This window comes from Schistocerca serialis, chromosome 9 (assembly GCF_023864345.2).
Source record: "Schistocerca serialis cubense isolate TAMUIC-IGC-003099 chromosome 9, iqSchSeri2.2, whole genome shotgun sequence".
Classification (NCBI taxonomy): Eukaryota; Metazoa; Arthropoda; class Insecta; order Orthoptera; family Acrididae; genus Schistocerca; species Schistocerca serialis.
This window is the reverse complement of record NC_064646.1, coordinates 406,150,157-406,166,582: the sequence shown is the minus strand read 5'-3', so window position 1 is coordinate 406,166,582 and position 16,426 is coordinate 406,150,157.

Sequence of the window (16,426 nt, the reverse complement as noted above, 5' to 3'; positions counted from 1 at the left end):
GGCCATTCAAATTTTAAATGGTTACGAAAACACACTTGACCTCTTAGGCACAAATAATCCTGAACATCACGACGGATACAGGGATTAGTGAACACACAGTCGTAGCGAGGCTCAATTCCGTAACAAAGAAATTCAGCAAAACTAAACGCGAAATATATCTATTTATAAAAGCAGCTAAAAATTCGGTTGACGTCTTTCTAAAAGACAGTGTCCAATCCTTCCAAACTATGTAAGTGAAGACCATATCTGGCATAAGTTCAAAGAAATAGTATCAACAGTGCTCGAGAGATTCATACCAAATAAATTAATAAGAGACGGAATTGGTCCCCCATGGTACACAAAACATGACAGAAAGCTGCTGCAGGAGCACCGAAAAAGGCACGCATAATTTAGACGGACGCAAAATCTCCAAGATTGGCGAAGTTTTACTGAGGCTCGAAATTTGGTGCGGATTTCAATGCGAGACGCATTTAATAGTTCCCACAACGAAAGTCTCTCTAGAAATGTGGCAGAAAATGCAAAGAGATTCTGGTCATATGTTAAGTAAACCAGCGGCAAGGCTCAGTAAGTACCTTTACTGCGAGACAGCGATGAGGAGGAGGGGGAGACAATGGACCCAACCCCTCGGAGCAGGTAAAATCGTGGCAAATGTCCGGCGTGGCAAATGTCCGGCATTCTTCGAAACCAAACCTCGGAGGGAGCGGCTTCGGGAACTGTGGCATGGGGCCTTGACTACCTGCCGGCCGCCGCTGTTGAACAAGGGGAGAAGGAGGACTAATTTCTTCCTCGCCACTGTGGCAGCACAGTCATGTTTACGCCGGAGGAACAGAGAGGGGGAAGCAGTATGACTTACACGCCAGTATTCTTACGAGTGGAGCGGTGCCAGCCTCTCACGCGCCGTACGTTTACTCACAACTAATTTTGCCGAAGACGAGATCTAATTTGGAAATTCGAATGCAATGTTCGATACTGCGGTTGCATGTTAAGCCTGCCCTTCAAAGGCAGTTTCCGAGGTTTTTTTTCTTCCCGCATTATGGAAAACAATGGTTGAACATTACTACAGTCAAACATGTCCAACACGTACAATGGCTAGGAGTATTCCGAATGGGTAAATACGCTACGAGTAATTACAAGGGATAAAGACATAGCTAATAAGCCTGGCTTAAGTTGGGTTTCGACGTGTTTTTGAAAATGTTTGCTATCCGTTTCTGAGTGATAGTCGGACGTTTTGGTTTTTGAGCCATGAAACGCCTGTCTCCGCCTGTATGAACAACAATTAAACTCTGACCGGCAATTTGTTTGACAATGGTTACGAAAACACACTTGACCTCTTAGGCACAAATAATCCTGAGCATCACGACGGATACAGGGATTAGTGAACACACAGTCGTAGCGAGGCTCAATTCCGTAACAAAGAAATTCAGCAAAACTAAACGCGAAATATATCTATTTATAAAACACTATCACTTTACCAAGATTTATTTACTGTATAATGGGTGTGAATCCATGTTTCATCTTAGTAAGCTACTGGTCGCTTTGATTCTGATGAAAACCAGAGAAAGTATGGTCTTTTAGTAACAATACCCTCTCGTCCGCACAAAACAAAACGTTAATTTTGACACCTTCTTAAACGAAAATCCATAGACAGAACATTGCTTCTAAGGGTTTCCTTGCTAGCTTTGAAGCTCATTTCTGTTTTAGGTTAAGTAGTGTGTAAGCTTAGGGACTGATGACCTTTTTCAGTTAAGTCCCATAAGATTTCACACACATTTGAACGTTTTTGTAAATTCACGAGGCTTATTAAAATTAACTAGATTTCTTCAATCAGGTATGACTCCATTTTTGAGCTTGTACCCAGCGACTGTTTTGTACAAATCTGTAGAGAATGTCACCAATCAGTCGCAATTTTCGTCTTTATTTTCCAGATCTACATAGATTTTGGGCACTGTGTGGCTATTCTCAATGCTTTGAGTTATGTTTACATCTATACCGTCATGCTGAACGTAACTGTCAGCATGACGGCTTAGATGTAAGCACATATTAAAACCCTTGAGACTGGCCGCTCAGTGGCCGAAACCTATGTAGATTTGAAAAGTAAAAACAAAAATTGCGATTGATTGCTGGCATCTCCTACAGATTTGTTTAAATAAAATTCCACAAATGTGTTGTAAAAAAAAAGAATTTAAAAAAGGAGGGGGGGGGGGGGGAGGCAATTTAGCAGCTCGCTTGCACCGGCCCTGCTTAGAACATATTATGAAGTGTCTAGAACAGGATGACCTCCTCCCTGTCAACCATCACGAATTCGGAAAACAATGATCGTGCGAAACCAACTCACGCTTTTCTCACATGACATACTGAAAGCCTCAGATGAAGGCAGACGAGTAGACGTAGTATCAGTTGATTTCCGAAAAGGTTTTGACTCAGTGTCACCACTACACTTATTATCAAAAGTACGGTCGTACAGGGTATAAAGCGAAATTTGTGACTGGATTTGAGGATCATATGTTAGGGAGGGCACAGCGTATTATCTTGGATCGAGAGTCATTGACAGATGTAGAAGTAACATCCAGTGCGTCCCAGGAAAGTGTGTTGGGACCCTTGTTGTTCATGTTGTATATCAATGACCTTGCAAACAACATTAAAAGTGACATCAAACTTTTCACAGAAGAGATGATGCAGTTACATGAAACGAAGTATTGTCTATAAGAGCTTGCGCAATTATTGAATCAGATCATGCTAAGATTTCAAAGCGGTGCAAATACTGACAACTTGCTTTTAATGGTTAGAAACATAAAATTGTGGACTTCATAAAACGGAAAATCAAAGCATCCTCTGACTGCAGTATCATCAAATCGCTCGCCTCAGACAAATAAATGAGTGTAGCACTATGTAGGATTGCTATTGCTGCTGTTGTGGTCTTCACTCCAGAGACTTTTTTGATGTAGCCCTCCATGCTACTCTATCCTGCGCAAACTTCTTCATCTCCGAGTAACTACGCAACCTACATTTTTCTGACTCTGCTTAGTGTATTCATCTCCTGTCGTCTCCCTCTACGATTTGTACCCACCACACTGCCCTCCAATACTAAAATGGTGATCCCTTGATGCCTCAGAAGATGTCCTCAGTTTTTTATGGTAAGGAGGGCAGAAACAAAAGATGTTTGGCGACAGGTCAAAAATTACATTCACATTGAGAAAACAGGCAGCCAGAAAACAAATTTTAATGTACACTATTCATGAGACAACCTCTGGTTGAAACTAGAGATATTCAAAAATTGACAGGAAAATTAGGTTAATCTAGTTATAATTCAGCCAGTGCAAGAAATCAGTTATCCTTATGGCATCAGAATATCTGAGGACCAATGGATAAGCTCAATGAGTTGCTTAATTGTGTTGAAGAGTTAGAGGTGACCAAACTGGTTGATACAATCTGCCTCTCTGAACATCATGTGACTACTGGTAGAGATATGTTAAATGTTACAGGATTCAAGTTAGCTTCTTGCTTCTGAACAGAAAATATGGAGAAAAGAGGAGTTGCCACATTTGTCAGAACCTGTTTTGATTTCAAGAATATTGATATTAATGAATTTTGCTCAGAGCATCACTTAGAAGCTTGTGCAACAGAAGTTGTATTTCATAATAAGTCCTTTATAATAGTAAGTATGTACAGATCACCTTCAGGAAATTTTAACCTCTTCATAAAATATCTGGGAAATCTGTTGTCCCATTTCACAGTAAAAAAACAATGAAATAGTGGCTGCTGGTGATTTTAATGTGGATTTACTGAAAAGCTCTGTCAGTGAACAATTATTGCAATCAGTAACTTTATCACTCAGTTTAGTTCCTATTGTGAACTTTGGAGCTAGGATATGTAAATGGTCTGAGACTGCTATAGATAATATCTTCATAGACAAATCTACGGAAAAAGGTCACATCACAAAACCAATAGCAAATGGGCTATCTGATCATGACATGCAGCATCTTGTGTTAAATATTGAGACTTGTCAGGGTAAAAAAGCATCTATTAAATTTTAGCACAGGAGGGTAATAAATCGGTCAAAAAGCAAAAATTGAGAAATTCAGGAAATTGCTCAAAGACATGAACTGGATAGATGTTTACAGTACTTCTAACTCAAATGGAGAATACAAATCATTCATTAAAAGAGTTACTTGCACTTTTGAAAATTGTTTTCCCTGAAAGGTAACTGCAATCACACACAAGTCAAAACATTAACCATGGATCATATGAGGAATGTTGCATTGTAGCATCGTAATACATTACAAAGAATACTGAAAAATACTGAGGCAAGTAATCCAGAAATCACAGCGGCTTTATTATGAGAAAAATATAATTACATAAGGCAACAAAATAAAAACATATGGAATATAGTGAAGACAGAGACAGCTGGGGCCAAAAAGGAAGATGATCGTATAGCTCTAAAAATAAATGAGACTTTGGTAACAAATGCATGTAGTGTGACAAATCTCTTAAACAAGCTCTTCATTTCTCTTACTGACATCTTGGGATTATCAGGTTCAGTGAACAGTGCAATAGAGTATGTGAGACCTGTCATTAAAAATAATCTCAGTAAAGTGGAAGTAACACTCACATCTCCCAAAGGAGTAGCATCCATCATAAAATCCTTAAAATCTAAGTATTAGTGGGTGTGATAACATATCAACAAAGTTAATCAAAGAGTGCTCATGTGAGTTGAGTTTTATCTTATGTTATTAGCGTAATCAATCTCTTATCAGTGGAACAGTTTCAGACCGGCTAAAATATACCAAAGTTAAGCCTCTTTACAGGAAGGGGGATAAAGACATACCATCAAACTATCGAACAATTTAACTTTTGCCGGCTTCCTCAAAAATATTTGAAAAGGTTGTATTCAAGGGTCCTGTTAAGCATCTGACTGCAAATAATATATTGTCCAAGGCACAGTTTGGATTTCTTAAGGGTTCTGATATAGAGAAAGCTATTTAAACTTACAGTGAGAATGTATTTAATTCATTAGATAATAAATTAGAGGCTGCTGGTATTTTCTGTGACCTGTCAAAAGCCTTTGACTGTGTAAACCACGGCTTCTCTTAAGTAAATTAGAATATTACAGTGTCACCGGCAATGCTGCAAAATGGTTTGAGTCTTGTTTCACTAACAGGAAACAAAGGTTGTCATTGCAAAATACCTGTGCAGTAAGCAGTCAGTCTTCATGTGATTGGCAATTAATTACATGTGGTGTTCCTCAAGGTTCCATCTTGGGTCTGTTGCTTTTCCTCATATACATTAATAACCTCTCGTCTGTTACATTGCCAGATACCAAATTTGTTTTGTTTGCAGAGATACAAACATTTACATTTACATACTTAAAGGACAGCTGTTGTGTGATGTAAATATATATTTAAGCAGTGTTGTGTATATATGGACTTGCCGTTTAGGGAGGACAAAACTAAAGCCTTATGAAAAACAGACTATGCATTTAAAATAACAAGCAGGGGTGTATATAGGCTATATTAATTTCATTGTATTATTATTAACTTCATTGCATTATTTTGTTTTGTACTTTTTTATGTCTATATTGTTTGTGTTCCATTTCTTTGAAATGGCTTACATGTATGCTTGACAATGTCCATACAATATCTATTGTCAACGGATGGAAGAATAAAATAAATAAATAAAATAAAATTGGAATAAGTTGCAAGTCAAGTACAGACTTATAAACAGCTGCTAACCAAATTTTCACTGACATTAATAAATGGTTTAAAGCTAATTCACTGTCATTAAACTTTGGAAAGACCCACTATATGCAGTTCAGAACCTGTAAGAGATTTCCTTCCAGTAGTCATATAAAATATGAAGACATGCAGATTGAAGAGGTTGACAGTGTTAAATTTCTGGGATTATAAATTGATAATAAATTCAGTTGGGAAGGCCATATCACAGAATTTCTTAAGTGCCTAAACAAGTCTGTATTTGTAGTGAGAACGATGTCAGATGTAGGGGATATAAATATAAAAAAAATTGCACGCTTGCTTTCATTCTATCATGTCATACGGGAGCATATTCTGGGGTAACTCATCAAACAGAGAAAAAGTTTCTAGAATGCAAAAGCATGTTATAAGAATCATTTGTGGTATATATTCAAGAACGTCTTGTAGAAACCTATTCAAGCAACTTTGTATTCTAACCACTGCTTCTCAATCTATTTATTCCTTCATGAAATTTGTTGCAAGTAATATATCTCTTTATCCAACCAATAGTTCAATGCATAGTATCAGCACTAGGAATAAGAAGATTCTACATAAAGATTTAGACTCACTTACCTTGGTCCAAAAAGGGGTCCAATATTCAGGGACACATTTTCAATAAATTGCCAGCACCCATTAAAAACTTGGTTTCAGATAAAACATGGTTTAAACAGAATATGAATGACTTTTTGATAGGCAACTCCTTCTACTCTATAAATGAATATCTCAACAGGGACTGTTAGACCAGTTTAAGTAAAAATGTCTGTTAGATTTCAGTTTTGACAGCACTTGGTCACAACAGTCAAGATTAGGTACTTTGTGCTCAATAGATTTATTAAAAGTGCATAACAGACTTTCATTCTGGCAGCATATTAATTTTGTAAATGTTAGTAATTACAGTTTACTGTAATGTAATCACCTATTTTTACCATCTCCTGACAAATGGCCAGGGTAGCAAGTATTATATTCAAATGCTTTATGTTTTTTATGTTATACTTTTTGACATGGTCCACACCCATGAGAATCATCTCAATTTTGGTCTATGGAACTAAATCTGAATCTAATCTAATCTAACTAAATGGCCAGTGAACTGAAGATCCTGGTAATGAGTAGTTAACAACAGGAAACAAAGAAACATTATAAAACTGGTTAATGTTCCATATGGATAACGAATATTTGTTTTATCTCTAGTAAAAGAATGATTACCTCATAGAAATGTTTTAAGAAAACCTCATCAAAGAAGTGTTAAGGCAAATGCATGCCTATGATTACTGGCTTACAGTTCTTTGTGGAGCATTCTCTATGTACAAACAGGAATAAGTATATTTATTACAAATGGAATACACTTGCAGCAGTGGATATGCATTAAATATAAACAAACTATTGATATTTTCAGTGAAAAGGTTAAAACTAGTTTTGAGCTTTGAATATTGACCATTTGTTTAATGTTTCACAGTAGTGATCACATCATTTACCTAAGGGGTGGAATCTTTAGTGTAACGTATCACTTTGGTAAAGTGATGTGTTGCGCAAATATTTTTTGAACCAATAAATGATGATCACCACTATAAAAAGTTTATTTTTATAATGAATTGGATAATCTATTGTTTGGATTTATATTCTGTTTATTGTCATGTATCATGAAATGGATGGATGCAGCATATCTGCAAGCCGGGACAGTGATAAACATCATACCAGGCTTGCGGTATGTGCAGGTCAGGCAGTGAATTCCATGTTGTCTGGCACTGCCATGGAAATATGTGTAAGCCATAGAGGAAGAGCAGCTATGACAATGTCTATGATGTTATTGGGGCAAGAGAAAATCTCAGTTGGAATCTATCAAATAAGACAGATCGTTTTTGGACTTAGTCCTTATCAAGATAATTGTGGTGTTCTGAATGATACAGCACTGTTGTATCACATAATCAATGTAACCAAAAGTAGAATATATGATGAGTAGTTTATCAGAAGCATCATCTTTCTTTTGAGAATTGGATTGTATCCTTTAACTTCCAGCAGTAACTGCAGCATTTTGAGGAAAGAAGTCTGATCGTGCTGAAATAATTAGGTGAGCAAGATTGAATAGTAGGAATCTTAGTTCCTGATCATACTTTATTTTGCCACCCGATATAATGATAACAGATCAGCATAATATCGCCTTCTTGAGTTAACAATTCGAAATTACATTCTAATATCATTAAATTCAGCTTATTCAACTAGCCAGGAAATGAAGCTTTAAAATATTCACAAAAAATATTTTTACTCACTTACCACCAAAAATTGAAAATCCAAAAGTGAAAAATAACAGGTCGTTTAAATAAATCCCATTGAATATCAACAAAAGGAAAAGGAAAAACTATGATTAATAACACTCCTCAAAGTACAAAAATAGGAAATAAACCGGAAATTCTGATTCAATGGTGACACTGTCTATACCACCTCTTCTTTCTACCAGAACTTCCATCCAATCATGTTAATGGCTGTTTTGTGCCTTCTGATTTTGAATGTAGTTCAGCATAATTAAAGTTGATTTGCTAAACTGTATAATAAAAGTTGGAAAACATGTGTTTTTTAAGCTGCATTTATTAGGGTAAAATGTAACTCAGGGACAGCATTCAATGAGATGATGGCACGAAACTTTCCACAACAATCGTCTAATTGGTTGGTATAAACAACTTTCATCACTCAATGACTGATTGAAGATGGCCATCATCTAACCAGTTTGAATTGTTACTGTGCAGTTATGGCACCTGGACTTCATGATTCAGTGACTTGATGTAGTACTGTGTTGTGCCCCATGTAGTATAAGTAGGTTTCAACTCTTGGAGAGAACATTTCTTTGATCTTGAAATTTCATAAGTCTTTGTGCTCTCTGTTAGCACAGAAAATGGTAGTTCTTCATTCTGAATTATTTATTTGGGTTTATAGAGGTAATATAAACATACAATCCTATGCTGCAGCATGTTATTTAGAGTCTATAATAGTTGCTACTGCCATGTAAAACTGGATGTATTCTCAACTAGAATAGACAGTTCTTGTTGTTTGTCCTCAAACAGATAGTACACTATGATGCAATTAATGTTGGGCAGTAGGGAAACAGGATGTTATTGTGGGAAGTGGGTACTGATGTCAGGCAGGTGAGCTCCACCAATGCTTGGTGTTTGGACTATCCCTTTATGCAGCTCAATAACAGCTGTGAGAGGAAGCAACAGAGGGAAGATGATGACTCTATTTTTTTTTCAATATTCTTATAAGACTCACATTTTCCATGACTACAAAACAGTGACAAAGTTGTCGGCCCCTCCCCACTCCTCTGACAAGACAATTACATGACTTCCCATGAAAGGCCTCACAACTTAACTAACCAGAATTATGTAGTATTTGCTAAAGCCACACTGTTTTCCTCTGCATTCAGCAGTTGTAAATATAGGACTCAGTGGAATTAAAACCAGTCATCTCCAAAAATACTTGAAATTTCTGCAATGAATGAAAAGTCAGTACTCCAGATGCCAGCAGGGAGAAACTACCCCATTTTGGCCCCTCTCCATCCTCCCTCATTGACCACTATGCACACATGACGAAAATGAGATATAAGTGAATCAACTTCTATCCCAATTATTCTGGGTGAAGCAGCTGATGTGAGTAATTTCTCACAGTTCTCCTCAGCATTTCACTGTGTCGAAGATATTGGTCAAGTCTATGAAAGATTTTTAACATTAATGAACGTTTCTGAACAAAAAACAACTGAGGCACTATATCATATTATTGTACAACTGATGGCTGCCATGAGAAACTAACAGCTCAGCTCAGAGTTATGATTGAAGTGTAGTTATGACTGGCCATCTGAATGGATTACAGTCTACACTGAAAAACACATTTTCTGCTGCAATGTTCATTCATTGTTTTAATCATCAACTGAATTTAATACTATCATGAACCATTGTCAAAGGTCAAAGTAGACTCTGCGAAGAAGAAAGGACCAGTGATTCTGTAGCTGATTATGGTACAGTAAAATGTTTGTGTTCCAGAGAGGCTTGATGGTTTTATGTATTCTCAAATTATGCTTGTTCACTTTGCGAAATGGGCCTTTGTCAGAGAAGACAAGTCTGTCTGTGAAGCCATCCACATCCACTCCTGCTTGAAAATTGTAATAATTTGTTTTATCAGCTGGTCTTAGCACCTGCAACATTTGAATTCTGTATGCCTTGAACTGCAGATGCTTGTGCAACACACACCACACAATTGATTTCAATGTATTCACTTCTCTGTCAGCATGACATGTGGATTTTTTGTGACTTCTTTTGTATGTCATAGAAATGTTTTCTGTCACTTCATTCTTGACAGATGGCCATACTGTGGTTTTCTTCTTGCATATGCATCCTGCCTCCTCTAATTGCTTTGCCCATCTAGCTATGTTGTGATGCTGTGGTGCCACTTTACCAGACTTGGTCTGAAAATGCCTTTGAACAATGATTATTGCTGATATTTTTGCATATTCTGTGACACAGTACACATTTTATTGTGTGTGTGCCATCCAGGGGAACACTATTGCCAGTGATTAACAGCAACAGTAACTTTCCTTTGTTTCATTGTTGGCACCTAAACTGTGAGAGTTTACATTTTGGTCTACATGTGTATTTATGAAATAAAGTTGATACTGAAAGGGAAAGAAAAACTATACATGAACCTTCATTATTCAGCCACGATTCAGCCCATCACACCATCACTGATCTCTGTTAACTGCTTTTAACAGGCAGATCAGTCACTCACCAAAACTGTACACTTACAATATGGGAAAATAACAGAAGGTGAAACCAAAAAACTTAACAGTAAATATGCATACTAGGGAATGAACAAGTGACAAGGAAGCAACACAAAAGACAATATAACCACAGTATACAAAAATGACAGAAGAAGAAACCAAAAAGTTAACAGTAAATATGCCTTCAGTGGAATGAACTAATGGGGAACCAGCACAAAAGAGACTATCAACATGTAAAAAGACTGAGGAGGAAGCCGTTCCAGAGTGGACAGAAGTTAAAAACAACAAATCATGACGAAGCACCAGGCAGAAGTTAGCATCCAAACAACATATGAACAATTTCTTATGGCCAAATCCACTGCAGAAGAAAACAAACAAGAAGAAGTCCAGGACTCCCAGGAGGTGAAAATCATGTTAGAAACGAAAAGAATACTAGAACCTATTCTTCAATGAACTAACCAGGCAAGAAATATACCTCTCATAGAACTGAATAATTCTTTAACTCTCCTATATCATAATGTACAGGGTTTAACCAGTAAGCTATATGAGTCAGAGGTCCTTTTGAATGGTTCATTGAAGGAGATTTCTATCTTGTGTCTAACTGAACACTGGCTGCAAGACATACAAAAATGTGCAGCTGGGATTTCAGACTTCCAGTTGGTCAGCAGATTTTGCAGGGAAACATACTGAGAGGGTGGAACATGTATATATGTAAGGACAGATATTAAATGAAAGGAAATTAGGTTTAAAAATGTCTGCTGCATTGAGAAAGGTTTTGAATATTGTTTATGTGAACTAACAGACAGTAATATAATAATTGCATGTATATATAGGTCCCCATCTGGCAATTTCGAATTATTCTCTGAAAATTTGGAAAATCTAAACATCTAAATAGTCAGTCAAAATGCATAATTGTGCCCGGGGATTTCAATGTTAATTTCGAGGATAACTGTAAAAAAGGTCAGAAACTTGTTGATCTACTAAAAACATACAATAAGGACGTGTGTAGAAGATACCACAAGATACAGCAGCAAAAGTGAAAGCGCTATGGTCCAAATATTCATTGACAAATCAAAATGTGGCTTTAAACCTGAGGTACTGTATACAGGTTTCTCTTGATCATCAAGCTGTCAAATTGAATTTAGAGAAATCTCATGAGAAAAGTGACAACAGGAGATATATTGAGAGAAGATTAATTAATGATGACACCATCAGGGTCTTTAATCTAATGTTAAAAAATGTAAACTGGGACATGGAAAGCAATAGTTCTGTAGATACAAAATTCAACAAGTTCTTGTCAAATTATAAATACTGCTATGATATTTCATTCCCTCTGAAGAGAATGACAATGAACAAAAAATCAAATTCATGGATCACAAGTGAAATCAAAGAGTCATCAGAAAGTCTTAGAATGCTATATAAGTGTGCAAAGCAAAATACTATCTTGAAACCATGTGTAAAGTGTTATAGGAAAAAGCACAGGGAAGCTATAGTTGCTGCAAAAAAGAAGCACAATGATTCATATATCAGAAAGCGTAACAACAAAATGAAATCTATGTGGAAAGTTACTAAAAATCATACAGGCAAACATGAAAATGTAAGTAATAAAATCACCATAAAACACAGAAATGAAATTGTTGATGATACGCTTGTATTAGCTAATACATTTAATGATCGTTATAATAATGTAGCCCAAAACCTGATCACCACTAAATATAATCCAATGACAAAGGTAACAACGCCAATAAATGAAAAGACAATGTACCTATATCCTGTAACACCCAAAGAAGTACATGCCACTATCACCAAACTAAAGAGTAAAATGACTTGCAGATTTGATGGTATTTCTGACAAAATTATTAAATATAGTACCGATAATGTTGTCTCTCAACTTGTGGACATAATCAATGACCCCTTTGAAACTGGTGTGTTTCCGAGTAAACTTAAGCAGTCAATAGTAATACCAGTTTATAAAAATGGTGACAAGTTTGACATTAAAAATTTCAGGCCACTATCATTATTATCTGTATTTTCGGAAATAATTGAAAGAATAATGTATGACAGATTGCTAGACTTCTTAAACAAAAATAAAATTCTTGTAAATGCACAGAACAGTTTCAGAAATGGCAAATCTGCACAAATGGCTCTCTTCAGTTTCCTAAAATTTGTTTACAAAGCTATTGAGGACAAGGAGCTGATCTGTGGGTTGTTTTTGGACTTTCTAAAGCATTTGATCTTATAAATCATAATCTACTGCGGTTAAAACTGTATAATTATGGTGTCCGTGGTATTTCCGACATGTGGTTCAAGTCATATTTAACTGATAGGAAACAAAGAGTACACATTTCTCAGGATGGAAATGTGTAACATTCTGAACATAAAAGAGTTAATTATGGGGTGCCCCAGGGCTCGGTATTGGCAATATTGTTGTTCTTGATTTTTATTAATGATCTTCCACAACAGTTTTCAAGAGCTGATACCATATTATTTGCTGATGACACCAGCTTCATTATACAAGGGAAGAATGATTATGAGATGTAGCAAAAAATTGACATAACAGCAGAAGTGGTACAAAAATGGTTTAAATATAACTGTCTAGTTGTCAATGACAAGAAAACTGTATGGATAACTTCAACCACATAAGGAATAAAAATAGGACCAATGTAAAATTCACATAATCGAATAGCCAAATTCAGCAAAAGAATCACATAAAATTTTTAGGATTATCGGTGGATGAGCATCTAAGATGGGAAAAAAATGTAGAAATGCTTAATAAAAAATTAAGCAAGTATAGTTACATATTACGAGTGCTTAAAGAATGCTGCAATACCGAAAGTGCTTATTATGCATACATGCATAGTCTACTGAAGTGTGGTATAGTGTTCTGGGGAAATACCTCTTTTGCAAAGCAGTCTTTTAAGCTCCAAAAGAAAGCTGTAAGATTAATAAGTGATGTTGCTTACAGAGCACCATGTAGAGGTATCTTTAAGGAATTAAAAATCATTACCTTACCATCTATATTTATATTTGAAAGCATCTTCTTCATTAAAAAGTTTCAGCTTTGAATAGTGAGATCCACAATTATCAAAGAAGGAACAAGGATGGCTATCATAGGGATGTGCACAGAAAATCAATATAACAGGACAGTGCTGTTTACAAACCAAAAATTCTGTACAGTGCATTGCCAGATAGCATAAAAAAATACCAAACATTAACACATTCAAAAAAGAACTAAAAATCTATGAATAAACAACAGCTTCTACAGCATTAATGAATACCTGGAAATTTGCTCAAATCTGTAAGTCTGTTTCATAATTCTCTAAACAAGAATTCATCATTATCAACCATTCTTAGATAAAAGCAAACTTCTTTCATCGATGTATGTATATAATTATGCAGCTAGTTTTGTGCCATATGTTACTATCCCTAGTTACCTAAAGTATTGTTATTTAATAGTTTTAGTGAAATGAACCAAGGGGTTTCACTAGCTTTTGTTCTATCTGTATGTACGTATATAATTTTATAATCAAATTAAGCAGAATAATGTTTTTGTTATAAAGATGTGTTGATACCAATGATAAGATTTTGTACATGATGTAATTATATATAATATTTTATACTGTTCTGTACCTTGACAAGTCCAATATCATGAATGTGATAATACAGGCACCAAATAAATAAATAAATAAATAACTACAGTAACAGGAATGCTTTCTTTTTTCCTGTTCGTTTTGAATCACCCTGTATATCTTCAATATGGAAACCACTCTAAGTTTCATGATCATCATAAATATTTTGAAATGGACTAATCAGGAGTTACAGAACATGGATGTATTCACAATAACATTTCAGTCTCAGACCTCTCAGCATCTTGTGACTGTAGGTACAGCCATACATACTCAAAACTTACAGAAGATAAAAGAGTCATTGTTGTTGGCAAAACACCCAGCATTTAAAGGCCAAGCAATGCGCAAAAATTGTACCAGAATAGCCAATCAACAAGGAACATCAGTTTATTTCCATAATACCACATTACGTGTATAAAAGTCATTCCATCTGGAGCCATTATTGTCCAGTGGACTTGAAGGATAGAAAAATATAGGAAATTAAGGATACCAAGCTTATGCAAAAAGCACAAAAGGTCTGTAAGTAAATAAAGCCACCAGTCTCTGTAATGGAATTTGCAGCTACACCTATTATTCACGAAGCTGCTGATGAATCTATTTCATTCTTCATACCATCTATGGAAACTGCCTGTCCTTGGTGGATTGAAGAGTGCTACTCTGCAATCAGTGGCAGGCAGGCAGCTTTGACAGTTCAAATGCTGACCAACTGCAGAGAAACTTGCAGCAAGTACCAAGGGAAAAGTGCCATGTAATTACTGAGGGCAATGAGATTAAATATTGCAGCTGGTGACTACATATGAGTGTACTGATTTGACATAAGAATGGAGTGACAGTAGTGTGTCTAGATACAAATGTTTTTAAGCAAACGAACAATATACAATTTCAGTCTACAAGTGGACACACAAACAGTCACTCTTCAAGCACAAGAGCACTTTCTGATATTTTTGTTTTATTATTTTAAGGGTAGGAGAGAAGAGGCAAAATGTGGTGCTATGTGGACTCCTCTTTCACCATGTCAATGTGCTTGTTCACAAAGTGGATAAATATCACCATTTGCTTAGTTTAAAAACCAGCAATTCTGCATCAGTTTTTATAGTAATATAGGAGCCACAAATTGTTCAGTGATAATGTATGGCTCCTATATATAAAAGATGTTTCGGCATGTGGCTTTATACAGCTTGACCAGCAGTTGGCCAAAATCAATAAAAAGTTGTGAAATGAAGTTGTAGATGTTTACATTTACTAACACTCTTTATTCCCTATTCACTGGATAAACAAGAAGTACAGACTAAGAGTGATTTGGATCTGAGCCAGTAGTTGTCATCACAAGGTGGCTGGCATAATATGTTGATCATATGGAGCAACAATGAGAACTGCCTTTCTCAGCAGAGCATCACTTGTGTCAAGCAGAAAGGCATGGGAATCGGGCTGGTGGTGTGGCAAACACTTCAAGGGTGTTACTTGTTTCCAACATTTGCCTTGCAGGCCACTAACAGCTTGCAGCACCATTGGCAATACGAGTGGCAAGTATGGATCTGTTTCAGACAGTTGGGATAACTCCATCTTGCTGAACAAGTCAGTTATATTAGAAGAGACTGTATCAGTCAGATTAATTCTACAAAACTGGTAACAAACACAAGTGTCTCCAGTTCAGTTTTATGTCATTGTTTGCAAGGCCTTCCTTTTCTACTTATGGTCCATATATGGTTGTGTTCTTTTTCTTGTAAAAGACAAATAAATAATCAGTGTTCGTTATTCTGAGTACTAGAAGTACTCTTTACAGTGTACTTCCAAACAGTTTTTTTGGGAATTTATATTGCAGAATGTTCATTTTGCGGTTAGAAGGTATTCACTCAAGGATACAACTTGCATGATAATACACTGAGAAGACTGAAGGATAAGTTTTTCAAGAGGAGGAATCTGTATTACTCTTTAATGTGATAAGGTAAACAGGATAAGATCATATGAATGGTTATAGAAAGGAGGTAGGTTAAACCAAATGTGCACACCAGTTAATGATACTAGCAGTTTTATATAAAAAGTACATTTTTCCATGTGGATAGTTTGTGTAAAAATAGTTGACTAGCAAGCTACAATGTCTAAATTTACATTCATACTCCACAAGCAACTGTATGGTGTGTGTTGGAATGAATCTTGCACCACCACTAGTAGCTTCCTTTCCTGTACCACTTGAGATTAGGGAAGAATGATTGTCTGTATGCCTCTGTACAAGCCCTAATTTTTCTTATCTTCGCTTCATGGTCCTTATGCAAAATGTATGTTGACAGCAGTAG